Raw genomic sequence first — 27,299 nt, forward strand, 5'->3', positions numbered from 1 at the left:
TCATTCATCTTCTACTTCTGAATGGCATTCATGTTACTGCTTGACACAAAGGTCATCTTGATAATACTCTTAAAGCTTATCCTGAATATGTTGGTCTTCATTCTTCCCTCATGGTTGATTAATGACTTTGGTTTCTTACCTCAGAAATTACAGTAAAATGAGTTTCTGAATTGGTTTTCATAAACCCTTTCAATCAAAGCTTTTGAATTACTTAGTACTTTTTTCCTAACAAGAACTTAAAATCTTTATGAAATCTTTATTCAATAAAGATTGATTCATAAAGTTTTGAAAAATCATTTTTGGGACTACACTAATCATGCTATTTTTCCAAATATTTCCAAGGTTGTAAAAGCAAGTAGAACCATTTTATCATCTTTGCTGGATTTCTACTACAATTTCATTTTCATTGCAATGCTCCAATCTTGATAAGAAAACTGAATTATTTCTTTTAATATTTCTCTTTCTGAAGTTATGTTCCTTTTGGGGCATTAATAACAATATTTTTGTCTTCCTTTCATTGATGAAACCACCAAATTGTTTTGTTTTTCTTTGCTTGCTCTTGGGTCAGTCTTCTGTTTACCATCAATACAGAGAACTGAGACAGTTTATTCCATCAGAAAAATCAGCATTGTAATTTCCTCATAAATCCTTATGTTAGTTTCTTTATCATCAAAGACTCAAAATGTATGAACAGAATAAGACACAGAAAAGCCCTAAACTGGATTGGTTCTCACTGAAAACTACCAAAGGATATTTTCTACCATATTTATTCACAGTGTTGTTCTATTTGTTACAGCAGAATATCTTTCCATGTAGTCTACAGCATGCCATAATTTTCCAAAGATCATCTCATGTATTCTGTAAAACTGCTTGATAAATGTAGGCATTTTATCAAAAAAACTTCCTGTTGATCTATATCCATTTCAATCTAAAATGTCAAAGAAGAATTTGCTCTGCATACATAAAGCAAATATTTTAAATACCTCCTTCCTCTGCTTTTAGCTGAAGATCTATTTACTTCTTTATATTTTGTCATGCTGAACATTTTTGAAACACACTGGATCTTGTTACAGGAAGTATAGTCATCTATCCTTCAAAACATGTTATAAAGGTGGTTGTTTTCTTTCATATCACATTTGGTTTGAAAGCATATAGAAAGTCTGGAGGATTGTTTTTGTCGCTTGCTTTAAGCTTTTCTATGGTTAAATATATCATATGACCGGTATGAAAAATTCAACTTGATCAATACAGAAGATCTGATCTGAGTAATGTTGCTACACATTTTAGCTTCCTTTTAATTTTTGATTTAAGGAAACTGTAATTCAGCTGCTCAAAAATCTCATGCATTATATGTATGAAGTGTCTTCTATCCTGGCTGGTATGGCAGCATCACCACAGTATAAATACATTATTCTGCATCCTGCAGACTATACTGAGCTTCATTTTATATCTGACACCAGTTTCAGAGAGGGAAGAGAAAGGTAAGAAGGAAGCAAAGCATGCAGCAACACATGGCTGCTGATATTGCTCAGATTTCTTTCCTGGTCCATCAGGAAATCAAGGAAACATTGTGAGAATGGACCAAGGGGAGACCCCTGAATTCTGAAGAGCCCTTTGAACACTATTTTCTTATTCTGCTCTCAAAGGCTGTGTTGCTTCTTGCCAAGACTTCCATTAGGATAGTCAGTTAAGGCCAAAGAGACCATGGTGATATGTGTGTGTCAAGCTGGTTTACAAGATCTGACAGGACTCAGGTAGACATCCAGGAGTCACAGGAAAGCGGAGACAACACAGAGGTTTTATGTGTGCAGTATTAGGTATCTGAAAAAGATAGTGAAGGTTTATAGTAATTGACCTAATCTGCTGAGATGGTCTTTTAAGTTTATAGATGAACATACTATATTTTGTTTAAATCTAATGCTGGTGCGGAGGAGAGTAATATCTTGGCAGAAAGATAGTAAAAATAAATCTTGGTTTCTCTGTTCAGTGACTGCATGGATGTGTGCAGACAGACACTCCCTACCCTCCAAAATATATTAACACAGAATAATTTTAACCTTTACTGAAAAGGACACAAATGAAGTGGAAATTCATCCAGTTTTGGTTAAAACAGAGGTGCCTATTCTTCTGAATCTCCTTTTGTAAATAACAGAAAATCAGGTCCCTCTGGTGGGCTACATAAATAATTTTTCTCACTTTTGCCATTTTGATTGTCTCCTCCCCCTTCTGGGGTTTGGCTGCCAGCTCTGGGTATCCCTCAGCAGTACTTTTTAACATGTGGGGGATAAACCCATCCAATTTCAGATTTCAAGATCTAGAAAAGTATTTGAAAAGCTGATAGCCTTATGATTATACCAATGGACTGCAGGAACCAGGTACCAGCAGAACTGTTGTGGGAAATTGGCTTGCCCACAAAAATGCTAAATCCAGCAATTTATTGGCTGATTTTTCTTTTTCTCTTACATATGACCTTTTTTAAACCTGAGATTTTAAAGCTGATCTTGTTTTCAAAATCACTCTGTGGATTTCATCTCATCAAATACAGTCATCTGCAGCGTAGATTTTAACTTTCTTCTCAAACTCTCCCCATCCCACCCATTATAGTCAGGATATGATTACGACAGAACCAATCATATTTAGGCTGGCCAATGGTTCACCTACCTCAGGGAAGAGTAAGCATATACATGGCCCTTGTCATGTTTGCTTTTCTGGTCTCTGGCTATTTCAACTCAAAGAGTTTTCATCCTGTGCATGTAATTTTGAGATTTTAGCAATTTGAAAATTATTTATTTTACATCTACTTGTACAACCTTTTTATAACACCCATATACTCTTTAAGCAGTCACACAGTCCTTCAGCATGGAGGTCTACAGAATGAAGCTACAGTCATCTTTGTTTAATGTCTTCTAATGCCTTTTAATTTTTTGAAATCTTTTAGAAACACTAAACAGACTATCTCATTTCACCTTTTTGCAGGCCATTCATGATTTCGTAGCTCTTTTCCATTTCACATTCTTTCTCCCTGTTGCCAGTTTTCCAGACTGAAGAGTACTAATCTAAAAAACTATTCTCATCCTCAAATATACATCTACAGCAGATAAGAAAAATCACACTTCAAAAGTGCTAATTTCTCTTTACTGATTTCTGAGGGAGCCTAGGATGAGTAAACCAAAAACCAGACATTTATGCTGGGTACTTTAAAATTTAGATTAAATCAGTCTCATCCTCTGTTTCTGGGAGTTATCACATTGTAAATGAGAGATAAAATGTGGAAATTGGTGAAGAGTTTCCAGCATGCAACAAATGAATAGAGTTGGTCCAAAAATAAAAAATAACTATTAAGCAATAAAATTGACTCATGCATCGTGTACAGAGATATGGAAATGAAAAAAATCCAGGCTCAGACAGTCTATCAGCTGTAGCTATGCCTTTTTCCTTTATGGATTTTGCTGCAGAGTTATTAACAAGGTTTTCAGCTAAAAAATCAAAATAAATACCAGTATTAGAATAGAAATAAATTTGTTAAGTATTGTTCATAACTACTAGATATTTTTTACTTTTCCAGTTCTCTCCCCATCCTACCCAAGGGAGTGAGAAAATGGCTTCATGAGGCTTATTTGGTGTCTGGGTTTAAACCATTACAATAACTAAAAAAAAAAAAAAAACAAAAAAAAAGAAAAAAAAAGAAAAAGCTTTAATTCTCAATTAATGAATCCTTTTGTTTAATTTGGGGAGAGATAAAATTCAAGCAAGCTAGATTTTCTTCTATTTATTTATTTAAAGGAATCAGTTTCCTAATGACTTAATGCTCTCCTTGTCTTCTCTAGTTTTTCGCTAGAGCTGCATGTGATGCACAGAACTACCTGGAATCCCAGATGTCAGGTTGTGAAATATGTCCTAACCGTGCCCGTGTCTGGCCACTTGGCAGAGCCCTACATTATCAGCAGTTGGTCATGCCAGCAACTCTCAAAATTGCCTCTGGGTCAGTCATGTGCTCTTGGCTTTTATTAAATCTGTGAGGGGATTTGAGTTCTCCTGGTGCTGTGTTCCATTTAGATTCATAGATGTTAAGGCCAGAAGGGACCATTGTGATCATCTAGTCTGACCCCCTGCTTAACACAAGCTACAGGATGCTCCTGATTTAATTCCTGTTTGAAGTGTATATATTTTCAGGGAGAAAAAAAATCAGTCTTGTTTAATATTTCCAGAAGAAGACACTGTGACCTAAGGCAGGTTATTGCAAACATTATTTATCTCCAGTGTTAAAAGTGTACACCTTATTTCTGGCATGAATTAGCATGGTTTCAACATTCAGCCCTGGGCTTTTGTTGTGCTCTGCTGGATCGAAGAAGACATCCATATTTTGTCCTCCTGATATCAGGTCATGCCATAACTTTTTCTCTTTTAAACTATGCAGATAGCTCTTCCAATGCTTAGCTATGAAGCTGTTTTGTATTAAACTGATGTGATTTTTTATAGATATTATGCATAGGTTCCACCAAAATCCATACTGAAAATTAGTGAATACAATGCTAAAATGGTTGCTGATGGAAGGGCTCTCTACTATTTAAGTAAAGTGGCTAATTTTTATGTGCAAAATACAAGAATGTTGTATTGTAATACAAGTCTCAACATCCTGAACCAAAACTTCAAGAAAGTGTCACGGAGAAAGAGCCAGGCAGTCTAGAGCACTACATGGTACCAGGTCAGGCGACAAACTGTGTCATTTCAAAATTCCGTACAGGCTGGATGGAGATTTTTCCCACGAGGACTGTCAGACAGTGGCAAAGGCTGCCTACATTGTGCAGTCTCTGAACTTGAGGGCTTTTAAGCCCCAGCTGGACCAACCTGTTCTGACCCAACAGCTGACCCTGCTGTGAGCAGGAGGTTGGACCAGGGACCACCTGAGGTATCTTCCAGTTTGAATGACTTTATGATTCTACAATGTCATAAGATGCTCCAGGACACAGTGACATAAAAGTTTTTCAGCTTTTTATATGCTTTTAAAAGCATAAAAATTATATAAGTACCATAGCAAAATGTTTCTATAATTACATTTGCCTTAAATGTTTAAACATTTTGGTAGCATTGATAATTTAGCTTATGAATAAATAACACAATATTTTCTTACTTAGATTTCTTATTAAAAAGCAAAAAAAGTTTATTTGTAATAGAATGACAAATTTAGTAAAAATATGTGTTCTGTTTTCTTTTGCATAGTGTAATGTCTGTATGTTGTTATTGATTCATGTAATAATTAAGAAAACAAGAAGAAATTGTTTCCTAAGGGAATATAGGGACTAGTTGATTGTAACAGTATAAAATAGTTCCATCTGGAAAGAACTTACAGTGATCATGTTGTCCATTTGTCTGACCACTTCAGGGTTACCAACAGTTAATTCATGTCGCTACTAAAGGCATTGTCCAAATGTCTCTTAAACGTTGACAGGTTTGGGTACCTTTCTAGGAAGACTATTCCAGTGTTTGACTACCATCTTGGTGAAGAAATTTTCCATACTATTAAAGTTTGCCTGATACTGTTTTGAGCCATTCCCATAGGTCCTGTCACTGAACACCTTATATCATATAAAACCATGTAGAAATGAAACACTCCATACAAAGAAAAATCCCAGAATGAAGCTTGACTATTAAAAATACATTGTACTGAACTTTTACTGAGTTTGCATTCATTCAAATGAGAATATCAATGCACATTCAATAATTTTTGGATTTCTGTAGCTTGAGGTATGAAAATGTTTGCTGAGGTGTTCATTACAGCTTTCTTCCACTTGTCTTGATTATAATAAGCCAGGAGTGGCTTCAGTTTACTAAATATAGTGGTAAAATTAAATGTCTTTTCTTGATATTTTGCTGTTTAGTTGGCCACGGACAAAGAATCAAATCAGAGGGTTACCATCAGCTGGACATCTAATATATCAGACAAATCCCTTTGAAAGTCATTTGCAGGTCCAAGTACTTTTCAGAGCAGACATGTTGCGGTGTGTTGCATTTGTTTTAAGCCGGTTTTGTATTCTGTTTTGAACTGTTCTACAAGTTGTTCTGGTTTTGTTAAAAATGGCTTCTCCAGCTGTTAAAATGGCTCTGTCTCAGGTCTCCCTCCCCCGTCCCTCTTCTGCGACCAACTACCTGTCACGTGTTACTATAGTTACTCCCGCCTTTTTGTATCTATTCCTATGTCAGTTAATAATCCCCGCCTTGTTTTCCTTCATTATCTTAGTTTCCCCTCCCCTGTTTCCCCGGCAACCCTCCTGCCCATCATCTCCTGCCCACTCCCCAGCCCCAGAAACTTCTCTTCTGGGCAGAGGATGATTGGTGCAGGAAGGGCAGCCCCTCCTTTGTTCGCTTCATATGTAACTGCATTAACTTATGTGCAGAAAAGCAAATAATCCAGATCTTTCTACAATTATAACCCTCCTTTGCTTTCTATCCTTCCCCTAAGTTTGTTAATCTGTAAATTTGATCAGTAGTTGCTCTTTCTTTCTTTAAAATTGATTTGAAAAAATTTGTTTCTTTGACTGTGGATGTCTGTGTGTCCAGCTGGAAACCTTTGCCCTTATGTGATTCCCTCTTCACAGTTCAAAGTAGAGGCAAGTCAGCAGTTTATTTTGTATAACTAATCTAAATCTCTCGATTTTTTAATTTTGTTTTATCATTCAACATTTTCCTCTACATGAGAAACAAATAAAGGGATTAGTGAACTTATTCCAATGATTGTTACACCATATATGTCTATCACATTATTCAGTGGATGGAATTTACTACATATTCCAAATTGTAACTTCTTCATGAAGCCTTGATCCTGGTAACAATAAATTGTCTTGGTTCACCGCCAGTACTGGACTGCATTGCCTCATGGTGTGCAGGGCCTGTGAGGGGTGCAGGAGATGGCTGGAGGAAGACTCAGTGATTTTGGAGAAGCCCCTGCCCTCCACATCCCCCAGGCCTCACAGAGCTTGCACCCAGGGAAGGGCTGAGCAGGAAACAGAGCAGGGCAGAATAAAATTTTGATCTCTTTCCTCATGCTTGAGCAAGGCTCTATTTGAAGGAGAAGGCTCTTTGAGACCAACTGAAACAAAAATTTATGAATCGAGTCAGCATTTCTTCTAACAAATGTATTTGAACAATGCCATCCTATGCTCAATTGAGACTAAAGCATAAGTTTACTGTAGATTAGACATCACTAGCTTGCTCCAGTAGTATCAAGATGAAGTACTAGATAGCAGTGGCTTAGTACCTGCTGAGCACTTCACTAATTTAAATGTGTTGTTTTCACACTGTAGCTGATTCAACTCTGGTTGCACTTGTTTATTTGACAGCCCTTAAAGAATTTCTTAAATTTCATTTTGCAAGGGAGTTTTTATACTCTGAAATGTATTTTGTGGGAATAATATCTGGCAATTTTGCAATACTGTCGCTTAAAGTTAGCTTTCAGGGAGAAAGATTGAAAAAAAGGAAAGAGTAAAGGGTTTATTCTCTGAATTAGACTTTGATTGGAACTAAGTCTTCACACCCTCTGTGAGCAACCACTGAATTAGGATTCTTTGGAGAAATAACTGCAGTAGCTGACCATACATCAATGTCCATATAAAGACTGGTACATATGTGTGTAAAGACATCTGGATAACATTATGTTTTTATTTCTTCTACTACCTTTATCATTGAATTTGACTAGCCGTAGATAACTGATTTTACTCCAAAGACAATGAACAGTAGTACCAGGATAGTACAGTGAGGTAGAGAGAAAAAAGTACTCAGGTATTTCCTAAAAGTAATTTAATTTCTCTCAGAATGATGTCAAAGTACATTTCAATGATTTTTCAAAGAAAAATTAAGACTTTCCTTAGACTAGAGAAAGACAGCTAAATAGTACAAACCACTGTATTTACAAGGTGGGAAAACTGAGCTTTAATGGTATAGAATATTTCAATTGTTTGAATTAAATTCTGAGAAACTCTGGTGTTTGGATTTAAAATCTCAAGGACATTATTCTGAAAAACTTTGAAATCACCACAGCTGACTGTTCTTAAATGTCATTTATGCATTTTAACCTGATCTAGATTAATGGATAAATAGCAGCGCTGATCTGTCAGATCTGAGTCTTAAAAATCAGTCTGCTTAGGGATACCCTGCTCCTTTATCACATCTTATCCAAACAGTCTTTACATTTCCTAAAATATTTCTATTTGATAGCTTATTTGATAGTGGTGATGTGGGAAGTTGGGAAAGATATGGTATGAAGGATATTAAAGGAATCTGTGATCATAAAATATAATAGTGTTGTTTGGGGCTTTTTCCTTCTAAGATAAACATGTGTCTTTAGTCTTTAGAAGATAATTTAAGCATTTTTTTTTCTGTCTTTGACTAATAAATCAAGAGAAAATGTACCATTTACCATAATGGTACCTGAATCTAGTAAGGCATCTGAATTGAATGATTTGGAAATTGAGAGACTATTCCTTCTAAAGACATCCCAAAGCCCATTTAGAAGATATTTTCTGTGTTTTTCATTTCACAGTTACATTTATAATAACATAGCTAGTGCACCAACACAAACTGATTGTGACTTCCAAACAGGCTTGCAAACTAGGACATTTTCTGAATATGGGAGCAAAGATATAAAGACAATTTTACCATCTCTGTGTGAATAATTTTTAAAACTCTATAAACTGCAGTGATAAAATTTCATACACATTATTTGGGAATTATGTGAATAGTTTTTAATCCTTGGAATTTGTTTTCAATAACAATAATGAAAAAATATATTTTCGGAAGTAAACAGTCACACTACCAATATAAAATTCTAAGGGGTGCCTGTTTTTCAGCTCTATGATAAAAATTCATTTTGTATAAATTTCAGACTTTGTGCATGCATACTGGGGGTGGAGAGTGTGAGTGGAGGAGACAGGGTTAGAGAGAGGCTTTAGATTTAATTGAAAGAAACTCTTATAGATAAGGTACTCTTATAGATAGCTGACCCATTCCCTGCCCAAATATTTTTAATTCAAGCCATATCAAAGCTCCAGTGCCTCAAGACTGGATGGAAGTTAGAGGCAGCTCTTTAACCTGCAATATGACAATTATTGTGTTTAATTTTGAAAGAATGAAATTGATGTGCTGCAAAAACCTCCAGTTTTTCTTTCTTGGTCACTGCTTCCTATCCTGCCCATCTTCAGCACAGTAGCAACACAAGGAGGACTCTAATCCCAAACAAGAGGAGTCAGATCTGTCCCTACAGATGTAACCAGGTGGCATTGGCAGCCTCTTCTCCATTTTCTGGTGTGTTCTTGACAAGATGGTTGACCTTGACCTACTCATCAGCCTGACTTGGTAGAAGAGATCATAAGTTGTGAGAACACTCTACTTCTGAACCTTTGCTTTGCATAGGCTAAATAGGCTAAAACTCACAACTGTGCCAATTCAAGGATGTTTTCCAGAGTTCAGATAAATGTGATTTATTTGGCATTCTTCTGAACATTTTCCAATTAAAAAAATATTGCTTTGGAACACATAAATAATGATATTCCAACAATATCACTGACACTAGCAATACTAATGTCACCATGTAATACAAAATCTTCTTGCTATTATAATTTTTGTTACAGATATATTTTCAACCTGTGTGGATGCTCTGCAAAATAAATTCCATTAAGTTACCATTTAATTTGATAACTTATTAAACTGCTGTTTGATTTATTTCAGGTTGTGGTGCAAACTGAAAATCAAAGGTTTGTTTATTTTCTCCTGCCCTTTGCTGTAAAGCTTCCCAAATTTCAAAAGTGGACACTGATTTTAAATACCTTCATTTTTACTTACTTACACTGATATGCCCAGGGGGGATGGGAGGGGATAATATTAACCAATTTATAACATATTTCTGAGTGTAAATTCATGCTTTCCTTCCCCTACAGGCGGTACAATCAAATAGGCACCTCTAGAGCCTGGAGGTTTCATCATGCTATAAGACCTAGAATATCCCTGGAAATACCTATAAGAGCTTGCATAATTATATCACACATGCAGAGTGTATTTTTTTTAAATTAAGGTAGATGAAATTAAGAAATGTTGAGTATCAATAAAACATGTCAGTAGGATCAGGATATGTTCAATAGTTATAAAAATTATGCTGTGCTTTGGTCTCCATGAATAAGCACATTAATAATTGGCCCATTTCACTATCAGAACTCCTTGGTGATATTAGTCACAGTGTTGCGTTCAGATTTGAGTTAAAAACAAATTTACATGTTCTACATTTTACTTTTTACAGAAACAGTGTAATAATACTATATTATTATGACCTTAGCAAATACATATTATGATTACGATATGAAAAATGGAGACTCAGCATGTGAGATCGATATTATCCAGCATGTAGGGCTGTACTGCATCTATCTGTTCTGGCAACAAATTCTTCAATTGATTTTTTTAAATACCTGTGGGGCTGTTGGGTGGGCAGGATAAAAAATCCTCTCTTTAACTTCTGCTCAAAATTGCTGGGTCTGTGTCTCAAAGACCTTCTGCTGTCCTATAAATCAGTGGAATGAATGCTTCAATGACTGTGTGTAAATAAGCCTCACACTGCTTATTTGCTGTGCAGCTGTCTAAAATAATCCCCTAAAGGAAGAACTTGGCCCATATTGTCTGTTTTGGAGAACTATTTGTTTATAATCTTAAAATGGAGGGGATTCACAAAATAGAGGCATAATATCAAAACAACATCAAAAACTAGGACATTTTTCATAATAGATATCTATGATGAAACAAAAAAATGATTGAGTTTGGAACATTTCATCATAGGAAATCTTTTGAAGCAATGTTGTAGGTTTGTGGAACATTTACATAGTCAATGATATAAATCAGAAAAGATCAGTCCTACAGACACACAGCAAAGATATTATTCATTTAAATTTCTCTATCAAATTACAAGAAAGTGAATCATTACAATATTAATGATTTTGTTTAAACATATTTAAAACCTCATCCACATTAAAAATAACTTCTTCACATAAAACCCCACCTGAAGTGATCAGGTCTTCTGAATATAAAAAAACACCCTGAAGCATCCTTTAAAACAACATTATTAAGGCACAACAGACTTTAGGTCATATGAAGGTAAATCAAATTGTAGCTATTCCAGGGAATCAAGCTGGATGCTGCTTCTCATAAAAAATAACTGTGAAAGAAGTGACTGGTAAGGTACTTTGATAAGTCTTCATATTTTAGAAGCAATTATGAAACAGAATTTTGCAGTAAATGAAGGGCATGATTCCCAAAATAAAGAAAGAGTTGCCATGAGGAGAAATTATTCCCTTGATGGTGTGTTCCTTTTATTTACAAGCTCCATGTGGTAGTCCCAGGAACCATTTTTACAGCTGTAAGAATTTTACTTCTATTCCACTCAGTCAATATTTGTTTAGTATTTACAATATAAACACATGCTAAAAAAAAGAGGTGATGTCCTAATGAAGATTCTGCAAACTCAGCTTTTAAACTTTGCTTAAAATTAGAATGTTGTATTTTTTATTATTATTCCTAGAAACCTATTAGTACATAACCTTAATTGGTTATTTTCTGTTCAATATTTATAGTTTAGATTACATAACTTTGACTTATTCTTTACTTGAGATTAAAGGGCTAAAGTTGAAGCATTCTGCTCTTTCATGGACTGCCAGTAGAAGTAATTACAGATGTACTAATCATCCTTGCTTATGTAAACAGTTGTGACATTGAATATAATTTAACAAGGGCAAACTTCAGAGCTGAGATTCCTGTAAATTCATTGCTAAAATCCAAATGCTTCTAGACATTCAAGGAAAGACAATGATTTTCCCCAAAATTTCCCCATCGTATTTTTTAACTTTTTACATGTAAGAAAAATGACAAAATATGGTCTCTCATATTCACAACCATTCTTTCCCTGATACCCAAAATGACACAGTGTTAAACTTACACCAAAACAGGAGTCCTCTGTACAATGGACACTCCCTTTTGGCCATATTTATAGAGTTATCTGTTTTTCGGAAAAAAATCAGTTCATGTTTTATGTAGATGAATTGCAGTAAGTTTAGTAGGAATTAGAAAAGGATGGTAGTAGTATAAGACAGTATGACAAGTGGGAAAAGACAAAATGTTTAAGTTTGTTTCTCTTAAAGAGGACGCAAGTGTTTCTCCTAATTTATATAAAGGATCTAAAAGCAACGCAGTGATCACTTTTTCACTGTGTCTGTGAGGGACATGAAAACTAGAAAACATCCTAACCTGTGACAAAAGAAACCTGGGTTAAATATTAGGGCAAATGTTCTCACTATAGGGCCACACTACAATAGATGGTGCTGAGGTACAATGGAATCTCTTAAGTAGGTCATTTTAAAGAAAAGTTTAGAGAAAAGTGTTTCCAGATGGCCTATTTAAAGCCCATTCAAGGGATGGACATTGTCAGACATGGACAGGCTTTCAAGGGGTCTTTGCCAGTCTGCATTTTTATTTCCCGCATTACAGGCCATCAGAGCTGACAGAAATTCAGAGGGAGCCAGGAGACCTTACCACACAGAGTGAATAGATGCTGGCCACCTTTTTGAAGGCGTTGTGTTGCTGCATAAGATACCAGTTTCATAACTTATCCTGAGTCAGCAGCTCAGACAGGAGCCAGGAAGTGGAAAACATCACCTCTATTGCATTTTTCTCTTGCTGACTCTTAGAGCTTTCCCCGATTCCAGGTGCATGCTGTGTAAAGCCTTCTCTAGTTGCTGTGTTGTGAAGAAAAACATGGGAGGAAATGACACTTGGAGTGAAAGATCTCATCAAATCTCTCATCTTGCTCCCCTTGTATAATTCAGTGAATATACTGAACAGCAAAATGAGGAAGTACTCTGCAGATATACAGACTGTTCAGGTGTATTAATGCAGCTTCACTTGGTTTTCTCCATCCATGGCCCTCCTAGGCCTGATGCAAGGTTTGAATCTTAGTTTTAAAGCTGTCAGTTTATGAGATTGAATATGAAAGGTCCATCCTACCCCTCATAGCTATGTCCTAGAGAACCCACCATGACAATTGCAGAGACAAAATCGTGACATGAGGCAAAGAAAATCTTTATGAGCACTAGCTCTTGCACACAATAATTATAACTTCTGATTTTCTATGGTAAATTTGTGTTCAAATCTTCTTTTCTACACAGTATTTAATAATCCCTTATCATCTGTGTCAGATGGGAAACATGGAATATAGATATAATATGGAATTTAAATTCTGCAGATTTCATCTTAAGAGCTCTTAAGTACTTATTGCTGAGTAAAACTTGCAGACCTAAAGAAGCTTGCTTTTCAGAGGTCCTCAACTAGAAGACAATCAGATAACTCACCTGGGTAAAGATTCCATCTTACAATTGGAAAGCCTGACAAAATCCCTTTATTATTTTCTTGTTTCTAGGACTTTCACTTAGATCCAGTATTCACTGAATCAAACAAATATTTTGAAATCATCAAAAGAAATTTAACAAAACAGCACTTTCTCATGCAGTGGTGTTTTGATAAAAATCATATCAAGTTGTAATAGCAGAAGCAAAATGGTCTTTGTCTCTGAAGTGCTTAAAGGAGGTAAGTCTACCTATATAGAGACATTTGCACTGGCAAGGATTCTGGAAGTAGGATGCACAGATTTTTACAACTTGTAAAATTTTACTCTTTAGATACCAGGTTCCATCCTATTGTGTTATAAATGATCCATTTAACCACAGCTGTAACAACTCTTGAGATGTTTTCTACTGCTTTAATGTTTGGCTGAGTTTAGGGTAGATGAAGGCTATGCTATCTTGACTACAAATTATGCCACTTTACTCCGTCGCATAAGGGTATTTGTTCTATTACACTGTTTTAATGCTATCATACATCAGGATTTATTTTCTCTTTACTTCTGACCACTGTTCACTGTTTAAATGCATGCAGCTCTTCCCGCCATGTTTCAGCTATTTAGTTCTCTTAATGTAATATATGACTTCACAAAAAATATTTGCTAAATTACCATAGATAACTTCCAATTGAGAAGTATTGTGATTCCTGTGCAGAGAATTCTCAGTAGAGCTAAAAGTGAGATTCAAAGAGGGAGGGTTTTTTCTTTTTTATGCTACTTTTATGAACAAAGGCATAGTAGAAATTACTCAGACAGATAGCATGCAATTTAATACAACTAGAACTACAGTGCAGGTAATCTAAAGACAATCTTGGGAAGAGATTTGTTTTCTGGTCACTCTTCTTCTGTCTTAATAGGTTACATTTGATAATCTTTCCTGAAGCATTTTTTTTCGCTGAGAGAACCACTAGATTTATACATGACTGTTTCTGTGGTTAACCTTTTCTATCAGTAATATTCTGATTTAATGCCACAGAAACTTCCACAACAGAGCAACAATTACTGGTGGACTCTTCTCACTGTATCTTGGATTGCACCCCAGGAAGGCCAAAAAAGAAAGTGACATGACTCAGCTGCACAATGAAGGCAACTCAGTGGTATGGTCCTTCCTGGCTAAGGTCACTGATGACACACACCTATGCAGACATCAAGGTTTCATGTAACAGTGGTAGTCTGAAATCACCTCTTAGATTCATCTTCAGTGCAGCCAAGTACATTAATTATAAGATCTGTCACACAAAAGTTTGGAGGAGCTCCCATTCCCACAGTATTTTTTTTGCCAACCCCATCTTTCCTTACTATTGTTTGACTACATTTCAGCTGTCTTTAAAGAAGTGATTCCCCACTGTTATCTGCCCTGCTTGGGAGCAGCAATCAGCTACCAATCACTTACCAGTCTTAACATTGGAATGGTCAAGATTGAAGATCTACTTCAGAATCAACACCTTCCTGTTGCGGTGCGTGCGCGGGTTTTGTTTGTGTGAATTTTACTCAGTTTTGTGTAAAGTTGGTTGTTTCATTAAGGTTTAAAATGGCGTTTTCAGGCTCAGTTTTCAGGGCTCCCTCCCCCTTCTACCTTTGACAGATAACTGTCAATCATATATCGCCATGGCAATTCCCGCCTTTTTGTTTCAATTTTTATGTCTATCTATGTCTCCCTAATTATATTATAATGAAGTCTTCTCCTCCCCCGTTCCCCTGGCAACCCCCCTGCCCATCACTCTCTGCCCCTTCCCCATCCCTAGAAAGTTCTCCCAGGGACAGAGGGTGATTGGGTCATGGTGGGGAGCTGCTCCCATGTTGTATTATGATTTGTCAGCCGGGTTTGTCTTTCAGTGTAATGTTCCTTGTCATTGGTTGTGTGTGATTTTCCCCCCCACCTCGGGGTTCCTGTAACTGCCCCAACCGAGGGGCGGGGAATTGGGCAGTTTGCTGCACACCCTCTCCCGCTCGCACCTGTCCTCCCTCCCAGTAAACCCTCCCCGGCTGCACAAGACTGCCTGCCTCATGTCTCTTCATTGCTCCGCCTGAACTCGGCTGCTCACCTTTTCTCTCCCGCTCTGCTGTGGGAGCTGCCGGGCTGTCCTTTTACGAGCAACCGCACCTTCCTTCTCAAATTGCCCCAAGAAATGAGTACCACGATTTTTAATCATTTGCATTTCTCTTATATTTTGAAGTCTCAGCCACGTACTGGAATCCCGTTTGGACTGGGTCTGTACAAAATGTAGAACAAAAAGCAATACTAGCCGTGGGGTTACCAACTAACCCAGAACTTCAAGAGTTATTGAGTCCTGTGGGACAAGATTTGTGTTCCACTCCACAAGTCTCAGACTGCATTGTATTCAGACCCCAAGCTCATAAAGAATCTAGACCCAGAAACCACTTAATTTCCCTTCCTAACCTTCAGTTCCACAAAAAGTCATATGGGTTCTGGGACGCTAGGATAGCCCTTCAGCATGTTCAGTCTGAGTTCAGATGTGTACAGTCTTTTCACCTGCCAGGACGCTGGGGTCAGAGTCCTGCGGCTGAAACACAGCCACACATAGCCACTTCATTACAATGAAGTACAATTATTTAAGATATTCAAAACTCAGCAGTAGCATAGGTTCAATTTTGGCCTCACTTTCTGCCTCCTTGATCCATCCCAAATCACAGTAAAATTATCCCAGTATGGGCAACTGGATAACTTTCTGATGTATTAAAGAAAAGAATCGTGTACAAGAAGGAGGATGTGCACTGTGTAAGCTGTAGTTAGCCATGGGCACCATCACTGCCACAGATAAAGCCACAACATCAAATCCTTTCCTGTCAATTTTGGGTTTCCAGGCAGGGATTAGCTTGAGTCCTCTGTCAGGTAATAAAGATTTCCCTGGTATGGAAAATATTAGTTGTCCTGCCAGGGCCACAGAAAGGTAGTTTCATGTAGCTACTTCCACTTTGCATGCATTCCTTTCCTCCTACCCGTTTTCCAGCCACAGTTCACATCACTAAAAGGTTGGAAAAATATTGAAATAAGTGGGCATCTGGGGCTTTGGAGCATTGCTTCTACCACTAAAAAGCAACAGTGGGAAGCTTATAGGGTGATGGTGAGGGAAATGGTGCAAATCAGGTGTGAGCTAAGCCCTCTCTTCCCTCTAGCAAATCTCACAGAGAGCTGCTGCCTCAGGCAGGAGGTACCCCCACTATTTCAGACAAAGTTTATTCTACTGACATGCAGATTTCTGTAGGATTATTTCGCCTAAGCGGTAACAAATATTTTTGATTTGCTGGGTACACAGACTAATTAGTCAGCTGTAAGAAACAGCTGGTTCACAATGTTCCAATATTAGTTCTTTCCATGATTTTGATTTTATTTCAAGGGCAGACTATGGAGACCAGAGTTGTAGAAAGAGGATTTTTTGTTATTGCTGTTGTCGGTTCCCTTGTTTGTTTCACTTCTACTGCAAACCTTTATTTGATGCCTATTCATAAATTATATTGCTATATTATGGTATCTCATTATCCTTTATTAGTAGAACACTACTAAATTGAAGTTGGAATTATATATCATGCCCTGCATATGGAACAGAGCAGCATATGGAGACTTTGCCTGCTGCAGTTTTCAAGCACAAAAAAGCAGGAAATTATACAGGATATTATACATATTTCAAAGACTCTCTGCCAAGTGCTTCTGTGCTGTATCCTGTAATTCAGAGTCATGTTAATCTTTACTGTGTCATTTAAAATTCATATAGTAGAAATACAGTCAGGTCATAATCCATACAGTAAGGAAGGAAAGCAAATTATTTTCCTGAACTTACTTAAAATAGAACAAGTCCCAACAGAACTGGTTATTACGTCTCCAGCATCAATCAGAATTACTTCAGAGGGTATTTTCCAACTAGCAGGGACAGATTATTTGTTTAACAGCAAAGCACTCTGAGCAATTCAGTCTGACTGACAAAATATAAAGGTGGGAGTAATGCAGCCTCTGTAATATAATGAATGTGGTCGGGAATCTCTCCTTTAAATCGACTGTTGTCTCAGTAAAGACAAATGCAATTCTCAAAATGAAAACATTTTAAAGTGTTTAGATGCTAACGATCTTGATTATAGCATGAAGTGAATCATATCCTAAGCATTCTGGAAAGGAGTGGAGTTATTTGAAAAAAAAACATTTTTGCAAACAAGTTTGAGCAAAATATTTCAGTTGTGTGACATTTCAAATACGACAATTTTCTCTCATAATATAATTTTGTTGGCAATTTTAACATCTTAAAATTTTCATTGTGTATAACAGAAAATATAATGACATCATAGAGCCTTCTGTGAAAAACAGTTTTCTTTGCGTGTCTCCTTTTCTTGCACAAACAGAGAATAAGATTTTATACTTACTCTCAAAAAACCCCTTATCTTTAAGAAAAACATCACCATAACAAACATGGTAGCATAAATACTGGTTTCACTATGTCCCATTACATCTAAATTCAGTAGCAGAGACAGATGGGTGAAGTAAATGCAGAGAAAAAAAACACTCTCTAGATTTAAAATCAGAAGCATCTTAATCCATAGTGACAGGATCTGGTTAATGAATAATGTCACATCAAATTTTACTGTGCAATGGACTGTCCATCTATTTTTAGATTGATGGACTCACAGTGAAATCATGCAGTACTATCACCTTTTTTCTGAGACGAGTATTCAGTGGCCTTTAGAATAAATTGGTGGGGGGAAAAGAATATATATACAAGCAAAAGAAGTAAAAGAAGATGAAGATGACACATGACAGTATCTCCTTTGATACTGTGCTGAAAAGAAACCCCAGAAAAAATCAGCACCACCTTCCTGTACTGAAGAATCCTGCAAGATTTTCTGTTTTGGGATGTATCCTTCACCTTTTTCCATGACAGTCATACAGATATTTCTTCTTGCAGAGCCTCCTAGGGGAACCTCAGGGAGCAAGGATCATCCTACCAGCTAAGGTTCCTCTCCAGATGATTAGGCGTGCATTGGCACTCACTGTTCACAGAGGGCCAGTCCGAGTGGCATGTTCTTTTTATTTTTTTCTCAAAAGTCACACTTCCAGCTCAGGAGCATTCTATGCATGAATTTTATGTTTAAAAGCAAAATGCATTATAGGCATGCCAGGACAGGAATACTTCTACTTATGTCAGTATGGAATGAAGAAAGTCACGCCTTCCTGACTTGCTCCAGATGACCCTGCAATGATCTGCTCTATAAAATGGTGAAGACCCTGTAACACTTTGAGCAGGTATAGGATGATTAATCTTGTTATCCTCAGGGAGGAAGGTCACCAAGGTCTGCAGAAGAAAATTGTGGTTGAAAAATGATTCAGTTTATGGAGCTGCACTATGACTATACTATGGAGTCACTCAGAATTTATAAGAACATATCATGCAAACACTATCACATGATAATGTGAAAATCTTATATGTTGCGGTGCGCACGTTTTTTACATTAAGTTTGTTGTACGGGTTCAGTTTTATGTATGTTCTGTTAGTATGTTCCACCCCCCCTCATTTTGTTTTTAATGGTCCTGTCCCCAGTCAGTCCCTCTCTGGGCACCCAAGGCACCGCTGCCAATCTCCCTCTCTCCCCAGTTTTATCCAATCCCAGTTCTCACTGTCCCGCCAGTCATGCCTCCTTCCTCCCCTCCAGACCTGTCTGTCATCCTCCAGTCCTGCCCAGTTTCCAGAGGGTCCTTCTCTGGCTGGGTAGTGACTGGTCCCCAAGTCTCAGCCACACCTTTCTCCCTCCCACCGAGGAACCCCTTTGGTCCCATGCTCTGCCCATCTCCCTGTCTGCCCAATCCACACTGTACCTCTCTGCTCCACCTCCTTGTTATTTAAGCTGGCTGCGCCCAGCATCTGTTGGCAGACTTTCTCCCTGTTGGCAGGCCCCCTTGTTGTTGTTGGAATAAAACCCAACACTTTCTGCAGAGATTGTCTGCTGCCTCCTTCCTCTCCGTCGACGTCCCTGGCGGCCTGAATTTCTCCCTCACCGAGGGTCAAGGTGCGAAGCCTCCCACCATTGCCGTAGGGGGTCGCTACCTTAGGAAGTGGTTCAGCCGAGCCCGTCTCTCCTCCTGAGCTGCCGCTCGCTGCTGCGGACTGCTGCCCCCTAGGACTGCTGGTTTTGTGCTGCCCGCACCAGCCGGGAATTTCGGGGAGCAACTCCAGCACTTATATGCGATAACTCTAAAATATATGTTGCATCCTTTTGTTGCAGTCTTTTTCTGAGGCCTCTTACACAGTGAGGATGGCCACCACTCAAGTACTTCCCCTCAGAAAAATTAATCAACATTTTCTTTTATTTCAGGTTTGGACTGTTTTCTTATGACAGCAGAACAAGTAATTTCTTCTAATATCAGTCATTGTTAATTCAAGATCTGGAAACTAGGGATTGCAGAATTGCCACTGGTCATTGTTTCTTCAGCTAATAATTTTTATTTATTTATTTTTTTTAACTGAGTAAAGGGCCAAGAGTTTCACAATGATGAAAGAATTAACAACTTTTTGGCAAGTATCAGCTCTGCCTTCCAGAAAACAACCCTGGCTTGAATAGTTTCATTTGCTGTGGTAACAAAAGCAGACAGGGGTGTTTCCTTTTCTCTCAACAGCCAAAGGTATTTCAGAAGAAATGAGAGAAAGCCAACATCAGTTTTACAGTACAAAAGAAGGAACCCAAAAACGCCCAGAAATTTAGCCTATCCCACAGTTCTTGGGTGAAGGAAGAGACAAGAAGGTTGACTCCATTATCAGAAGGCTTGATTTATTATTTTATGATATATACGTATACTATAACTATACTAAAAAGAAAAGGAAAGGAGAGTTTCCAGAACCTGCTAGCTACCTAAGAATAGAAAAGTAAAGAATGATAACGAACCCCGCTCTCTTGTGTCCAAGCGAGCTCAGTTCTGGATTGGCCATTATTTCTAAACATCAAAGATGGGCCAATCCAGACGGACCTGTTGCATTCCACAGCAGCAGATAACCTATTGTTTACATCTTGTTGCTGAGGCCACTGCTTCTCAGGAGGAAAAAATCCTAAAAGAAGATTTTTCACAAAAGATATCTCCAACAATTGGGCTTTCATTCAGAAATGTAGAAGAGTCCCTGTATCATCTGTTCTTCATTGTCTCTCTGTAATACACCATCCTGACAGCTGTAGTACAAGAGACACTTTTCTTTACATTACTGGAGAGGTGGCAGCCTCTGTGCCATACAACACTTTCTGCCACAAAGGAATCAGCCAACTCAATATCTTATCTGGTTTTCACTTCCTTGGAGAAATAACGAAGCTCTTCATAGACAATATGTTTGGCTAATTTTGCTTTCTATCTGAATTGGTAATAATTGTTAAAAATATTCTTTTAGAATGAGGTATTTTTACCCACAGATAGGCTTTGCAGTATCTTTAAGGAACATATGTTTTTTCAGGGTTCAGAAGGTGAAAACATGCACTCACTCTAAAGGAGACAGCTCCCAGAGTAGTCTCATTCTGTAGGAGGTAGACGATCTTTAGCTTATTATAGCTGATATTTCTATTTCATTTGCTAAAGCTACCAGGTTATAATATTTATTTATTATTTTAATATTCTACTTCTTATCCTTATTTGCTTCCTCTGAGCTGATATGCATTCAGAAATCTCAATATTATTTAATGACATAAATCTGTTGCGTTGCTTCATATTTTGCATCAATAACAAAATATTTGTCTTGCTCCTTTTTTGCCGGTTACCCCAAATACAAATGAGTTAACCATTGAACATATTTCAGTTCCTGTCTCCTTTTGATAGAATGTATAATCACACAACAATTACTTTTTTTTGCATTTGAGATTCCTTTTTGTCAGCAGATGGCCTTAGGAAATTTTAAAATATATATATATGCCCAAACCACGTCCAAAATCTAGCAGTAATCACTGCTAGTACTTTGTCTTTTAGAATACTTGGAATATTTGTAGAAATGTGAAACTATTGCATTAATGTTTTATAGACTCAAGAGCTGCTAATGTTACCACAAAACCACGTATTTCTAAGTCCCTATGCAGTTTTAGCCTGTGACAAGTGACAGGGTCTCAGCCAAATGGCCACAGTCACCTTAGGAGCTAGGGCAGTGCCAGGATTGCTCCAGCAGAACTTGGGCCATGACTCTCTTCAGTTTACCATGAATGAACTGCTGGAAAAGAAGACTCAGCAGAAAGATGACTCACTGGTTAAAGAGCAGAAGCAGTTTCTATGGAAGCACTCTTGTCCAAAATTTATTTCTGTATCTCCAGCTCTCAGACCACGAAAGACCTGTTTAGTGTGATTGTAGAGGATAATGCAGCAATCAGGACACTTTGCTGAAATGACTTCTGAGAAGTGTTTACATTTTCTTTTCTGAATAGACTGATATATAAGTTGGATGAGCCACTTCCTACAGTCTAAGTGTTGAGTCCATGGATGGGATTTCTGTGGGACCCACCTCTGAGGGACCCCCTTTGTGAGCTTCACACTAATTGTGTAGGATTAGTCCTAGGGCTCACTTCCCCCTTCCACCCAGATGAGGAGCTCTCTGGAGATGGACTCTAGGTAAGTGATATTACTGTGAGAATGGCACATATAGTGCAGTTTTTTCTGAGAGGCTGATTTTCTTCTTTTTTCTTTTTTCCTTGACTCAAGATTTCAGCAAAATAACTCAGCCATTCCTTAGGATCAAAACTAGGAAGGAGATTCTCATAGAACTTTTCAATATCTTCTAAGGTCTCTGCTTGACTCTGCTCAGTAATAAAAATTGATTTACTATGAGAAGAATGAATGACAATGACTATTCCCTGATGCTCTAGTTCCAATGAAACTATTTCACTATTGCTTATTTTCACTGAAAATGTAAGAAATGCTTTTTTGTTTTGTTTTGTTTTCTGTTGTTTTCCTTCCAGGAATGTTGCGGTGCACGGTGTTTGTTTTAAGCAGTTTTAATGCAGTTTTGACGTTGTTCTGTTCAGTTTTATAAGGTATTTCCATGATTTCAAAATGGCGATTGAAATTCAGGGTTTCAGGGCTCCCTCCCTCCTCTTCTCCCTGTCAGCTAACTGCCTGTCATGAAGTCACCATGGCAACTCCCGCCCTTTTGTATCTATTCCCCCATCAGTCAGTTGTCCCCTCCTATGTTGCCCCGGCGACCCCCCTGTCCATCACCCTCTCCCCACTTCCTGTCCCTAGAAGCTTCCATCAGGGGCTGAGGGTGATTGGTGCAGGGTGGGAAGCCACTCCTTGGTTGTTTTCCTATTTGTCACGGTCTTATGTTCATCATTTGTACTTTTATTGTCATTGGTTCTTTGTGTTGCACCCCACCCCTCGGAGATCCTTTATCTGCCCCCTCCGAGGGGTGGGCTTTGGGCAGTTGCTCACACCCTCCTTCCCAACCTGTTGTCCCTCGACCCTCAATAAACCCATCCCCTGCTGCGAGTGGCTGCCTGCCTCGTGTTCTCTTTCGCCTCGCCGATCCTTCGCTGCCGTGCGCCCGATTTCTTCAGCCTCCCTCAGGGACGCATTCCCCTGCCCAGCCGCAGGGGAGGTCCCTGTAAGCCAGCTGCCTCTCCAGCCGCTCTCAGGAGCCAAAGCTGCAGCAAGAAGACAGCTGGCCCAACCAGGCTGTTGGCTGTGCAAGTTTCTTGTGGTCGCTAGCCGGGACCGGACTCCCGCGCAGCTGCACAGGAATTATCATTAACTGTTACTACTATATTCAATTTTTCACTTTATTTGGGTTTCTGGATGGAAAAGGTGAAATTGTAAGAACTTTTTTTTTTAACTGAATGTAATTTCCCTTCCTTTCTGTAATTATGCAAAGAGGAAAGTTTAGCCTGTGAGATAGCATACCATGGAGACTGCAAAATAGGTTAAATAAAACACTAATTATACACTTGGCACTGTCAGAATAAGACTTCCAGAAGGGAGCAGGGAGCTGTTACACATTTAGGGAGATTTGTCCTGAGATTGTTTCATGTGAGGCAACCTGTTCAGGAGTTCTGTGGGGAACTACAGACTGTTTGTTAACACCTATAAGCCATTCTCAGATTTGATGTATTTTGGGAAGAAAGGGACACAGGAAAATAAGAGCACCTGAGTCCAGGGCTTGAGCTGCTTAGAGAGCCTAACCCTTGGTCTGACCCAGTGATAAACCCTGCATCAGGATCCCCCAGTGATCACAGAAGATCTTGTGCTCCATCACGACAGACACAGGATGAGCATGCATACTTGCACAAGCTATTAATATTGAACAAACCACAGAAGTTCATTATCAAACCAAAAACCTGTGATAAGTTTCAAAAAAAATCCTTTTTATTTGTGGCATTCTGTCAGACCTTGTTAGCCCCCTGCTGATCTCCTGTAAGCATGATCAGAATCAATTTAGTGTTTGTGTAGAGTAGAATGAAAGAAATTAATTTCCCTAGTGGAAAAAAAGCAAAACAACCCAAAATAAAAAGCATCAAGGGCTGCACAAAGAACCCTACTAGTGGTTGAAAAATTTTTCTGAGTCAACTGGACTCGCTGAGGTAACAGACTTGAATTCAAATCCTTGGTCTGCATCAGGCAGAGCAGGGATTGGCCTTGTCAGCACTGCCTCCCAAAGAAGTTACCTAACTGCTGCTGCAGTGTAGGATTTCAGAGGTACCACCACTATTACTCAATAATTCTGCGAGTGATTCCCAGATTTTATGTTGTTCAAAAATCAAAGCATATTGGAAAATATTGATAGAATGGATCATGGTATTCATTCATGGCTTATGGACTTTAGCAACACTGATCCTCAGCACCCTCTAGTTAGAACTGCAAATGACAAATACGTAACATATCTCAGCAGGCTTTGCTGCTGTGTAGGAGGGTTGGCTGCAGGTCTACGACAAGTAACTAAATAGGAGATGGTAGTAACTAGAAGGAGTGGCAAAAGTAGATTTATGGAAGACCTGAGGACCAGGAAAGAATGACAGGTGACAAAACAGAGGCAGCAGATAAATTTTTTTTTTTACTTTATTTCATTAAAAAATTCCGTAGCAAATTTTAATACACAGGTAATTTGGAAAAAAACCAGAATTCTTTCTTTGGTGCTTAGTTTATTCACTTGCTAAACTTTTAACATTCAGCTAGATTTAACAATATTGGAGAGTGGAATTTATTTGTTTGGTTTTTTTGAGGCTGAAGCTGTTTCCAAACCAAAATAACACACTATGAAGCTTTTTCCTGCTTAGAATTCTGTTGGAGAAATTCCATGTGCTGAACGTTTTACTGAGGTACCAGTTGTACCTTGGAGTACTACCAGGCTTGTTTTGGGCTGGATAAGTGCTATCACTGCTCTTTGTTTTGCTCTGTTAGTCTGGCAAAAATCAGTGATATGTTAGGTGTACTTTTTCTAAAACCATTAATGAGGGCTGCAGCAGACAGTTGAGCCTTGTCCATGGATTTTGGGTGAACAACTACACAGCCAGCTGTTTCTTCTGATTTTGGCATCTCAGAAGGGGCAGGGAGGAACTTGGTTAAGGTGGTCCAGTGAAGTCGGTTGCCACAATCTCAGAGGCCTCTGAGGAAGAGATGCTGACATCAGTGTTTCTGTCAGTAAGTGTCGGGGTCTCTAGCTGGTCAGAGCGACCCCAAGAAAAGTTTGAAAGTCTCTTTTCCCAGCCCGGTGCTTGAAGAAGGAGTCAGAGCTCTTCATTTGTCGGTCTCAAGGTTGTTTATTGTATCTTATCTATAAAAAATTTTCTCCTGGCCTGCTGAGGTCAGCTCCGCAAGACAGTCAGAGGCATTCTGCCTGCCCTCGGGGCGGTGTTATGTCTTTATACTAAACACTATGTATACAATACTTACAATTACTTTCCAATACCCATCACCTATGTTAGACAGTGAGCTTCTACTCTAAACAAATCTGTAAGTGCCAACATCACAGCAGAAGATGGAGGCCAAGAAGAAGAAGGAGGAAGGCTGGACACACCTAGTTCCCTCCGTCTTGCCTCCTGAACCCCCATACCAAAAACCCTAAAATCTACTTTTCCACCCCGTGATAACTTCACTAATATTCTACTTAAACTGTTGTGGCTTTCTGATCTTCATACAAGGTTGGTAATTTGCTCCACGACTCATAATCAAAACCACAGGCATTTTGGGGTCTGTGCCAGGGTCTCTGAGACCCCTGGCAGGGGTCTTGGCTGCTCAGAACAGCCAGAGGGATGTCCTGGGTCCTGACAAGTAAGGGCTAGGCTGCAGAATCAGGCATATGTTTTAGGTTTTTATTTTCATGAATTTGCAGGGTAACATCAGCATCACACTGATAGAGAAAATGGTGAATAAAACTTGTCTGGGTATCTGTTTCCTTTGTGACTTTCCAGTACTGCTTTTGTTCAAAAAGCCTGTGCATTTCCTTTCATTGTTGGCATAGCAAATACTTCACAGTACCAAGGTCAATGTGCTTGAAAATGCCATTTTCAAACTCTGCTTCCTAAACTCTGTGATGCAGAAAAAAATTTCTTTCTACATTTTTATTTCTTTCAAGGGATGCAGTGTTTATCATAAATATTGTACAATCATATCACAGTATATCAAACATTGAAAAAAAATTGTGCACCTGTTGGGGTGCATGTTGTTTTATTACTGTTTTAAGGTTGAGAAGTTGGGTTTTATTAAGTTATATAAGTTAATTCCATAGAAATCTATTGAGTTAAAATGGCGTCGAGTAGGAGATTTCCCGGGCTCCCTCCCCCCTCCCACGGTGTTCGTTTCTTGTCAATCAGCCAGGTCCACCTTATTTTATGTTAATCTTAGTGTCAATCGGTGTTCCCCCTCCTCAGTTTCCCCGGCAACCCCCCTGTCCATCACCCTCTCCCCACTCCCGGGCTCTGGAAAGTTCTTTGGGGTCTGAGTGGTGATTGGGCTAGGGTGGGGGGCCACACCTTTCGGTTAACTCCATTCGCTGGGACGCTGTCTGTTATGTACTCTCTTGTCTGTTTATTGGTTCTGTATTGTTTCTCCCTCCCCCTGGGGTGGCTTTATATGGCTTGACCAGGGGGAGGTTCTTGGTCAGTTCTTCGTGACCCCTATCCCTGTTCGTGTCTCTCCTGCCCTCAATAAACCCTCGTCCTCCCATGAAGAATTGGCTGATTCGCGTCTTCCTTCTCTGGCTTCACCACTTTCATCCTTGCCGCTGCCTGGTGCTTCGTCTGCCCCGCTGGGACGCATCCTCTGGCCCTGCCGCCAAGGGGTCCCGGGGTGCTAGGGAACCGCTCTGCCTCCGGCAGCCAGCCGTTCCCCGGCTAGGACAGACTGCGGCCGCTCGCGACCTCACTCTTGAGTCTCCACTCTGTGGAGCGCCGCCGGGTTCCTTCCAGCGAGCGACAGCATGCACCAAAATTTTTTACTGAAAAAATACTTGAACAGGGAATTACACATGTATCCAAGAAGATATACAGTGGTGCTAACATTTCACAGACACAACTGTGCAATTGCATGTAGGTTTTTGGATTTTAAGTCTGTTTGTTGTCATTCTCTTGCTTCTAGAAACTGGACTACACCTCTTCCACTGAGGTGTCACAGCACAGCATGTCTAGCTTTGTGTCTCTGTCTCTTAGTTCCACAGCAGAGAGAGAAGCATGTTCTCAGAAGATGCATGGAATATGTTGATGTGTGCATATATTTTAGAGAGATATTCATGACCTGGAACTGCTGTTTATGCCTAGAGTGTCTCTGCCCCTAGAATACCTACCATAGATTGTCACTGGATTAAGGGGACCAGTGTTTAACTTGTACTGCACCTTTGGGGGGCTAACTGCATTCAAGTTTCACAAGAGCAGGTATCCAAAAATGGCACATATAATTTTAAGAATCTCCAGAAATTAAGCTTAG

The sequence above is a fragment of the Geospiza fortis genome, unplaced genomic scaffold (genome assembly GCF_000277835.1).
Source record: "Geospiza fortis unplaced genomic scaffold, GeoFor_1.0 scaffold16, whole genome shotgun sequence".
In the NCBI taxonomy this organism is placed as follows: domain Eukaryota; kingdom Metazoa; phylum Chordata; class Aves; order Passeriformes; family Thraupidae; genus Geospiza; species Geospiza fortis.